Source organism: Geospiza fortis, unplaced genomic scaffold (genome assembly GCF_000277835.1).
Source record: "Geospiza fortis unplaced genomic scaffold, GeoFor_1.0 scaffold164, whole genome shotgun sequence".
In the NCBI taxonomy this organism is placed as follows: Eukaryota; Metazoa; Chordata; class Aves; order Passeriformes; family Thraupidae; genus Geospiza; species Geospiza fortis.
In genome coordinates, this window is record NW_005054426.1 from 645,836 (window position 1) to 654,448 (window position 8,613).

At 41.5% G+C, this 8,613-nt stretch overlaps 1 long non-coding RNA gene across 1 annotated transcript in view; it reads left to right on the forward strand.

Annotated features, from left to right (window-relative positions):
* The window catches only part of LOC115948546, a 30,660-nt gene extending 23,298 nt beyond the window's left edge, over positions 1-7,362 (forward strand). The window contains exon 5 of the long non-coding RNA XR_004082360.1: positions 7,238-7,362. This is a non-coding gene — a long non-coding RNA (uncharacterized LOC115948546). The remainder of the gene's footprint in view (positions 1-7,237) is intronic.
* The last annotated feature ends 1,251 nt before the right edge of the window (positions 7,363-8,613 follow it).

Here is an 8,613-nt window from a genome sequence, read left to right on the forward strand (position 1 = left end):
GAAGTGAACTTTTGTTTGGGTAGAATTAAAATAGACCCTGAAGTTAACCTGAGATATTTCTGTCATTAACATTTTTTAAAAGGGCATTTATTTGTTTTTCTGAGAGCTCTGCTGTGACCCTTGAACACAGATGTTTGCACTGAGGGTATAGAATTGCTGAATCACAAAATCATTAAGGTTGGAAAAGACCTTTAAGAGCATAGAGTTCAACTTGTGACTGCCAACCACTTTGTCACCCATCCCAGAGCACCGAGTGTCATATCTAGTCATTCCCACCTCCAGGAAGGGGGACCAGAAACCTCCTGGGCAGCCCCTTCCAGTGTTAAGATGGTTTAGAAGAGACAACATTGCTGCTCTGGAGTTTGTCCCAAGCACTGAGCCTTGCTGGGGAAGAGCCGCTGCATTTCACGCAGAGCCGCACCTGTGCTTGCTTTTCCAGAGGCCATGACTCCGCATTTCCCTGAATCCACACGCAAATACATCCATGGCCACTCCGTGAATCTAAGGCTGCTCTCTGAATTGCCTCTCCCTATTCCTCAAAGGTTCACAACCCCCCAGATACAAAAAGTCTTGTTAGGCTTGCAGGTGCAATGTATCTGATGCAGCATTCTTAAGAAAAGGATGCCAGACTTGATCCAATTATTTTAAAACCACCATAGGAACTCAGTGAAATCAGCATTAATTGGACAAAGCTTTTGTACAATAAGAGAGGGAGGGGATGACAATGTAATTACATACAGCTGATGTTTGAACTTTATTTTAACATACAGCATGCAACTGAATTGTTTCCATCAGAACTGTGGTGTGAAATTAGCATTACTGTGTATAATTAACATCTTTTCCATGCCCTTTGCACAGGTGCAGTAGCTCACTCGCAACAGCTTAAAATGAAGTTTTTTAACTCATTCTCAGAGAAAAAGGAATCTTCTATTTCTGGTGAAACAGAAGTGTTAGGTGACAGGTAAGGTTAGAAGTTTGCTTCTTTGCAAAAGATGTCAAACTTTAAAAAGAGTTTTGTACAGAAAGAGCTTGTTTGTTCTGACCAGTTAAATAAGATTGTTAATAGGAGACATTGCCTCTACCCACAACTTCTCTTGGTAAAATCATGAGGGCTCTCTTAGAGCTGCTCCCAGGTGCATAGTGAAGCCGTTGAACCTCTCTTATGGAGAAGAGCTCACAAATACAATGTATGCCCATGACAGGCTTGTGTTTTTTCCCATTGTATGAGTCTTTCAAAAAACCATTGCCCCTTCAGAGCAAAAACGTCATCCTGCTAATTGCATTAGTTTATAGCAAATAACAGTTTACACATAGGCCTGTCCTGAGGGTAAGGACTGTTCTGGCAAATCCAGCTCCTCTGCATTTTTTTCCTGGTAGAAATCTGCCTGAAAAGGAACTTTGCTTGGGAGTCCCCCAGTTCATCAATGTGCATGTGGATAAAATTTCTTGGATGCAATTCTCCTCGAGATGTGGAAGTGTTACAGTTTCAACTCTCAGTTCACACTTTACCATGAGTTTGACTATATTTGGGGATTAATGCTCAAGGGTGGCAAGAGTATTCTGGTCCTAGTCTAGCAGAATATCTGATTTTTAAGTTTGTGAGCCACCCCACTACAGTGCAGACTGCTCACATGTTCAGCTCATGTTTGAATGCTCTGCTAATTTCCATCCAAACTGTCCAATAATTTGCAAATCAGGATCTCTAGAAGCCTTTTCAAAGTCAAAGCATGATTTCTGTGTTCTCCCACTGTACTAATGCAAGCTCTGCGCCTCTGCCAGGTCCAAAACTCATCAGAAAATGGCCTTGGTTTTTGGAAGCCATGGAGGTTTTTCTTGTCTTTCAATCCAGATACCATTTTGCTGTTGATACACAATGCATTCCCCACTCTCCCTTGCCAAAAATCCTTGAAAGTAGAATTTTAGAGCTGGGAGTACTTTAACACATGTTGTCTCTCACCCAGCATATGATGTCCAGATATTTGACAGAAAAGCAAAGTCTTAAACTGGGCATGTGAAGGAGGAAAATGAGATGTACCACAGCTGGTCTTACCTCTCCTTACACAGCCAGTAACTAGTATAGCTTTTTAGAAAATCTCTTCTTACTGAAGAAATTCTGGTTGTGAAAAAAATTATAGAAGGGCAAGATTGAAGTAATTCTCAGGGTATGAGAACCAGGAATGGAAAGAGTAATTTTTAGTAGACTTCTGGTCACCTCTTTTCAAATGCACACTTTATACGTTTCACAAAAGGATCCTACTCACATCTAACCATCCCAAAATTCACAGAATCACAGTCATGGAATGGTTTGGGTTGGAAGGGACCTCAGGGATCATCTAGTTCCAACTCCCCTGCTAACAGAAGGTAAGAGAGGGTTGGGGTTGTTTTACAGTTTGGAAAGTGAAACCCAGGTAGATTGTATGACTTTTCTTAAGTTATGCAAGCCAAAGCTCACATGGGAAGAAAATGGGAGAGTGGGTCTTCATACTTTCCTCTCCTGAGGTCTAGGCTGGCCTAGGTTAGTTCTACACACTGGATTAGCCTCTTCCTTCAGCTTCTTCCCCACACTCTGCTGGCCTTAACCAAAGCTGGCCAAAATCAGAAGTAATTCCATGCCATTATTTCTTCTACTGAAGTGGTAGAAAAGGGAAACAATCCTTACTTGAGTGAGGTCAGAAGTAACTGGGAAGTAAGCAGAGGGAAGGAAAAAGATGTGGAAAGCATTGCCAAAGGTTCTGTGGCTGGCTCATGCACATCTCAGGTGTCTTGAGGAATTAAGAATAACTTGGAATGAGCTTTAAAAAAAGATCAGACCAATGTAAATCGGCTGTAACAGTTCAGTAGTTTTCCCCAGAAACTGACAAAACAATCAAGGGAAGGATTTTTAATTCTGCGCATAGGAAAAGCCTGGTCCTAGACTCCAATTTGCACAGCAGAAATCCCTGATTAAAAAGGAGCCAAATACTGTTGTGCTTCAGGAAGTAGGAGAATTAGGGATGCTTACTTTGGATGATGGTGTAACTTTACAGCCTAAACGAGGGGAGATGCACAGCTGCATCTCCCCAGGAGCAGGGAACTGAATATATTGTGAGTCAGTCACAGTTCCTCCCTATCTTCCCTCCACCACCACTTGCATTCCCTTTGCTCTGCTACAAAAGTCAATTACTTCATTCCTCTTTTTATTTATTTTTTTTTTCCCATGGAGCAGTTTACTCTCCCATGCTCCCAGCCAGCTCTTTTGGCGAGCGAGGAAGCAGAGTGGGGTGAAGCTTGGGCTCTCTGCACTTCTGTCATCTCAGTATCCCCTCTCCACCCACTTCCTCTCAGCGGGGAGTATTGGGTGAGCAGTCCCTGCTCCTCTGGCTGCAGGAAGAGTTGTTCTGAGCAAGCTGAGCTTGAAAAGCCATAGGAGCAAAGCTGGGGAAGACGGGGGTGGGGGGGGGACAGTCCTCCCTCCCTTTTATATTCCTGACTAGGTACCAGCTCTGGCAACATGTGGTGAGTAGCAAGAGCATCCTGTGCAAAATCTGAGGTAAAGGCCTGTGTTTGAATGAGATAGGATATTACTAATGCTGGAAAACTGGGGAGCCTAACCTGCTCACAGTCTGTTACTAGAAAATATGGAAAGAAGCCCACTGCAAAAACAAAACAAAGCAATCACATCCTTAGGAACTTCGGGGAGGCAAACATATGCGGGAACTTTTTACAAAAGGTGAGAGGTCAGTCAATGTCTTGGGATAACTGCATGTAAAGGGGATAAAAAGTTCTCAGGCCTTTTTGACAGTGAGAACACAAAGAGATTTGCTGAGCTGCATGCAGGAGTAATGGGCTTTTTTGATGGAAAGCAGCTTTTCCTATGGCTGGAGGTGAAGGGAAGCCTACACATATTCAGGAGATATCTCCTGTGCCCTCCTAGGAAAAGACAAAACCACACACAAGCCTCTTAAGCCTCTTTTCTGTCATGTGCTCCCATGATCTCACCCTAAACCAACATCTCTGGGCTGAGAGTACTGCCAGCCTCAGAAATTTCTTCTTTGACAGTGTCATGAAGGCCTCTTTCTTGTATGCATTTATATGAAGGCACAGTTTGGGATGTCAAACCTCCAGTAGGGCTTTGATTGAGATAAGATGAGTGGAAAGCAGAAGAGTACCTGGCAGGTCAAGCCTGGGGGTTTCAGACTGTCTGGACCATGGAACTCAAGGGCATGGGCAGAAGTTGGGTTTACAAGCAAAATACTTTGCTAGAATTATCCAGTAAAGATAAGACGTGTATTTTTAGACTGCTAGAAATTAGGGAAAATTGAAAAGGATATTTATTCCCATTTTAAATTATTGAATGGTATTATGCTTGGAGACAGTTGTGTATATGCAACTCTTAAAAACTAAAACTTGAGGCCAAACTCTGCTTTTGGTCACACAGAAAGCAGGCGACTGCAGACTGAGTTGCATAAAACTGAGGTCATAATCTGGCATAAAGTCTGAACTGGCTTGGTTTTCTCTTCAGCTAATGTCAGTAATGGTAAGCTGTTAGGAGGAAACCCAATAGGGAATGGGTCAGGTGTTAATGCTCACAATCAGCATGATTCCAAATAAACTGGAGGAATTTAAGAAACAATGCTGTGTCTTCTGCTTAAAAGTTGCTTGCATAGACTTAAAATACTCTTTAGACTTAAAATAACTCTGCAGACTTGTATGGTGCTGCTTCATATTTACCTGGATGAAGAAAGTGTGACTGTTTTTAAAGCTCTTGCAGTGGCAGGTCTCTAACAATATTGAAAAATGGAATATACAAATATCTGAATATCAAGCTGGTAAAACAAAATTATCTTCTTGACCTCTTTTCTGTGCTCTATCACCAAGTTGAAGCTAAGATCAGCAGTTCACCAAATTATTTCCTTTTCCTTAAATTTGGGAATAATACTGAGCTTAGACTGAAGCTGGTTGTGCTGGTCTACAGCTATGTGGAAGAAAAAACCAGCATTACTGCAAGAAAGGAGACTAGTTCATCTACATTCTAGCAGAAGAAATGTCTTTAATGCAGGTATCACTCCACAAAAATGTATTGTAGCTTCATTGCCTTCCTCCTAACCTGCAATTTTTGTCAGTGAAAATGACGGTTTTATACATGGTGTAAAGACAATGAATGACCTCTCAATTTTCTTTAATTTGTTTCTAATTGAAGAGAAATTTTCAGGCTACAGTGAGATCTCAGGTTCAAGATTTGAAATTGAAGTTCTGTATTAGTGTTCAGTATTTTCCTTGAGGAGATGGAATCTGAAATACCTAGCAGGGAGGCTGAGGAACAACTTGTTCAAGGACTGTTTTGTACTGAAAAGTCTTAATTTATTAAACACTTTGTGAAAGCAGAAAAGAATACAAAAAAAATAAGGTTTTAAGCCATTACTATTGAACCTAAAGAACATAGCCCTTTAAATGTTAGTAGTAGCCCCCTTGTCCTTTGCGTTCTGGGAAGGCAAAATTGCAGCCCAATGAAAATGGGACAAACCAAACCCCACAAACACCATCGTTAGGAAGGTGGAAAGAAGAATAAATAATGATTATACTTTGGAGCACAGGCAGTGCTTGACTACCCCAAACACTCAAATAAATCAGAATTGTATTCCTTTTGAAGCTTCCATGGTTGTAAATTTCCTTATAGAGTGCCCTGTCATTTTCTTCCTGAAAACATTCATGCTCTCTTCTTGAGCTGTAACGTGTTCCATATGTCACATCGCCTTTGTACAGTTCAGACTCAGCTCTCCTTTCATCCCCCTGACCTAGTTTTAAAGTCTTATGACTGTGGAGGACTAATCTGGATCAGTTTGATCAGACCCTCCAATTTTATAAATGCCATTTAACACACCACAACTTTTTTTCCCCTTTTCCATAACAATAAGCTCAACCAAGTTGTTCTTTGTTAAGTGTTGCTCTTATAAACTCCCTTAAATTCAACCTCTAATTGAACGTTGCTCTGTGTCTCAGTTCATTATTGTACTGCTTGCTTTCATTCAAGTGAATTTTTAAAGTAATGCAACACAGAAGCTTAATTATCATCTTGTTTTCCTGGTATTCTCTGGAGTAAATTTTTTTTCCTGCTCAAACACTTCTTTTGATCTTATTTCTTTGAATAAATTGCATTTAGCATCTTTACAAGCATTTTTTTTTCCTTCATCCCTCTCATCATTCTTCTGTGTATGAAATGTATGTGCTTAAATATGGTCCAGATTGTTCAGTTCACTAATTCAAAAATTCTCACTCTTGGTGTTCCTGTGCCTCACCTCTTTCTCTAACACTGGTTTAGACTGGGAAAAACTCCACTGTAGCTGATAAAGTGAAACGTGTGCAAACTAAGCACAAGTGACAAAAGAAGGTCCACCTCTCTTTCTGATTCTGTTCTATCAATATTCACATTCTTCAAATATTCCAAACCATAACTCTGACACAATGTCTTTTCAGTGGATTAATCTGCTTGCTATCAGTTCAGTTTCTGTTTGTTCTCCTGGTGGGGAAAAAAAAATCAAACCATTTTAAAAAGGATCACATAGACAAGTTGCACCAGCTCAACCATGAAATTTTAACTGAGCCTGTATCAGAGGCACTGGTGTAAAGCAGAATAAGTCAGGGACTGCAATATTAGGAAAAAATTCTCCACAAAAAGGCTTGTAAAGCATTGGAATAGATTACCCAGGGAAGTAGTAGAGTCACCATCCCTGGGAATGTCCAAAATACATGTGGATATGGCATTTGAGGACACAGTTCAGTGTGGCATGGATCTTCACTCTCTCAATGTCTCTGCTTGTGGAAGGCAGCTCCATCTACCTGTACCTGATTGTGCCTCTGGTTGTTTCCGGGTGGACTCAACCTGGCAAACATGACATAGGCCCAGGCCAGATCTATACTAGTGTTTTTCATGTAGTTTTTTAATCAAAATCTCTGTCAGACAGAGGTTTGCCTGTATACCATGGACACAGATGTGCTGCTTCAAAGTCCTTGTGTTGTACAGCTTATGCTTGGGAAAGGACATGGTCTGGTGGTGGTGAAATCCCTTTTTTTTTTTTTGTCATGTCCTGTCATCCCATTAGACCTTTTTAGGCAGAGACAACTGCCTGAATTGTGGCTCTAGACAAGCCCTTTTGCTCTCCTCAACTTCAGGAAACTTGTGATTTGATATTTTTAGAGTATTTAATGTCATGGTATTCCCACCAGGCTGAATGGTGCTCCAGTGATTCCTGTTTTGCAGGTGAAAATCTTTCTGCAAAAGAGAGAAGCTGACCTGCCTGAGGTGCACAGGAGGCCAGTGGCGTGACAGGGCTGGACTGGAAGAAGTCAATGCAAACAGAGGCCAGAGAAGCTTCTGGGTTTGGACCTGCTGGTTCCTACAGCAGCACACTTCATTGACTAGTACCAAAAATGAATTTTGTTTTGTGTTGTGATTTGTAGTTAGGTTCTTTGGTTTCCTAAAAAATCAAATTGCAGCAGTTTGGATGTTCTTAAATTGTTACTCTGTGTGGATTGCCTGATACCGATGGCTCCAGGATTCTCTCCTGTGGAAACCCAGGGCACCGAGAATATTTCTCTGTCTGCTCTGGGGTGCCATGACCCCCAGGGGAGCACTGACTTTGACCCTCATTCATGGAAAAAGTTTCCTAGACTTCAAGACAGACTAGAATCCACAAAAGTGTGAAATAGATTATTGAAAAGATTATAGTGTAGGTGTATCACTTGGTGAGGAATTTAGGTTTTGGGATTTTTAATATGTTGTGGATGGAAGCAAGATAGAGGGCACAGGGTGTCATTCTCGGTTTCTTCATGCTTCTTCCTTCTTCTTCATGGGTTTGGGTGGCATTTTGTAATTGGGAAGAAAAGTCCGCATTGTGGGCTCTTTGGGATCAGTTATTGAGTTAAAAGGGAAAATAATCTAGGTGTCAGTTCTTAATTGGATAGTTTAGTTTTAAAAGACCTTGTAACAAGAGATTGTTAGCCATTTTGTGCTTTCTAATGAAAAGGTGCTGAACTCACAGTAATGAGACTGTTTTACTAATAAGAAATAATAAACACCTGAGTCCAAACACGAACTACTGTCTCAAGTGCCTTCAATCCAGACCCAGAAAAACCGATGACTGCTACCCCCACACTCTCCCTTGGCTGGACTTCCCTCAGGGGGAATAGCTCTTCCATCCTTTCTCTCTGGGCATCTGGTGAAACACCTTGAGATCCTCTCTCATCAGGGGCCAAGTTAAAAGTTAATTCGGAGGGACTAGGAGAAAGACACATGGGCTGTATCACCATATCAGACTCACATATTACAGAAATTGCTGGGAATTGGGTGAGATGGGCTATGGAGACATGCAGAAACACTCCTGGATTTTGCCCCATATCTTTGTTGGAGCCTTCTGCTCTGTGCAGACCACAACAGTTGTTTCATTCTCTCATTCCCTTTGCCACAGCCCCAGTTTCCCCTGGTGTCTCCTCCACCAAGAGCAGCTATACTAAAATGTTCATTCCTCTCTGCCATCTCTGCACAACAGAAGAAAGAAGAGCTGCAAAACATAGTTCTCCCCGCTTCACATGTTGTTTAGCAGGTACTTTCTTAGTCCAGACGAGTCCCTGAACACT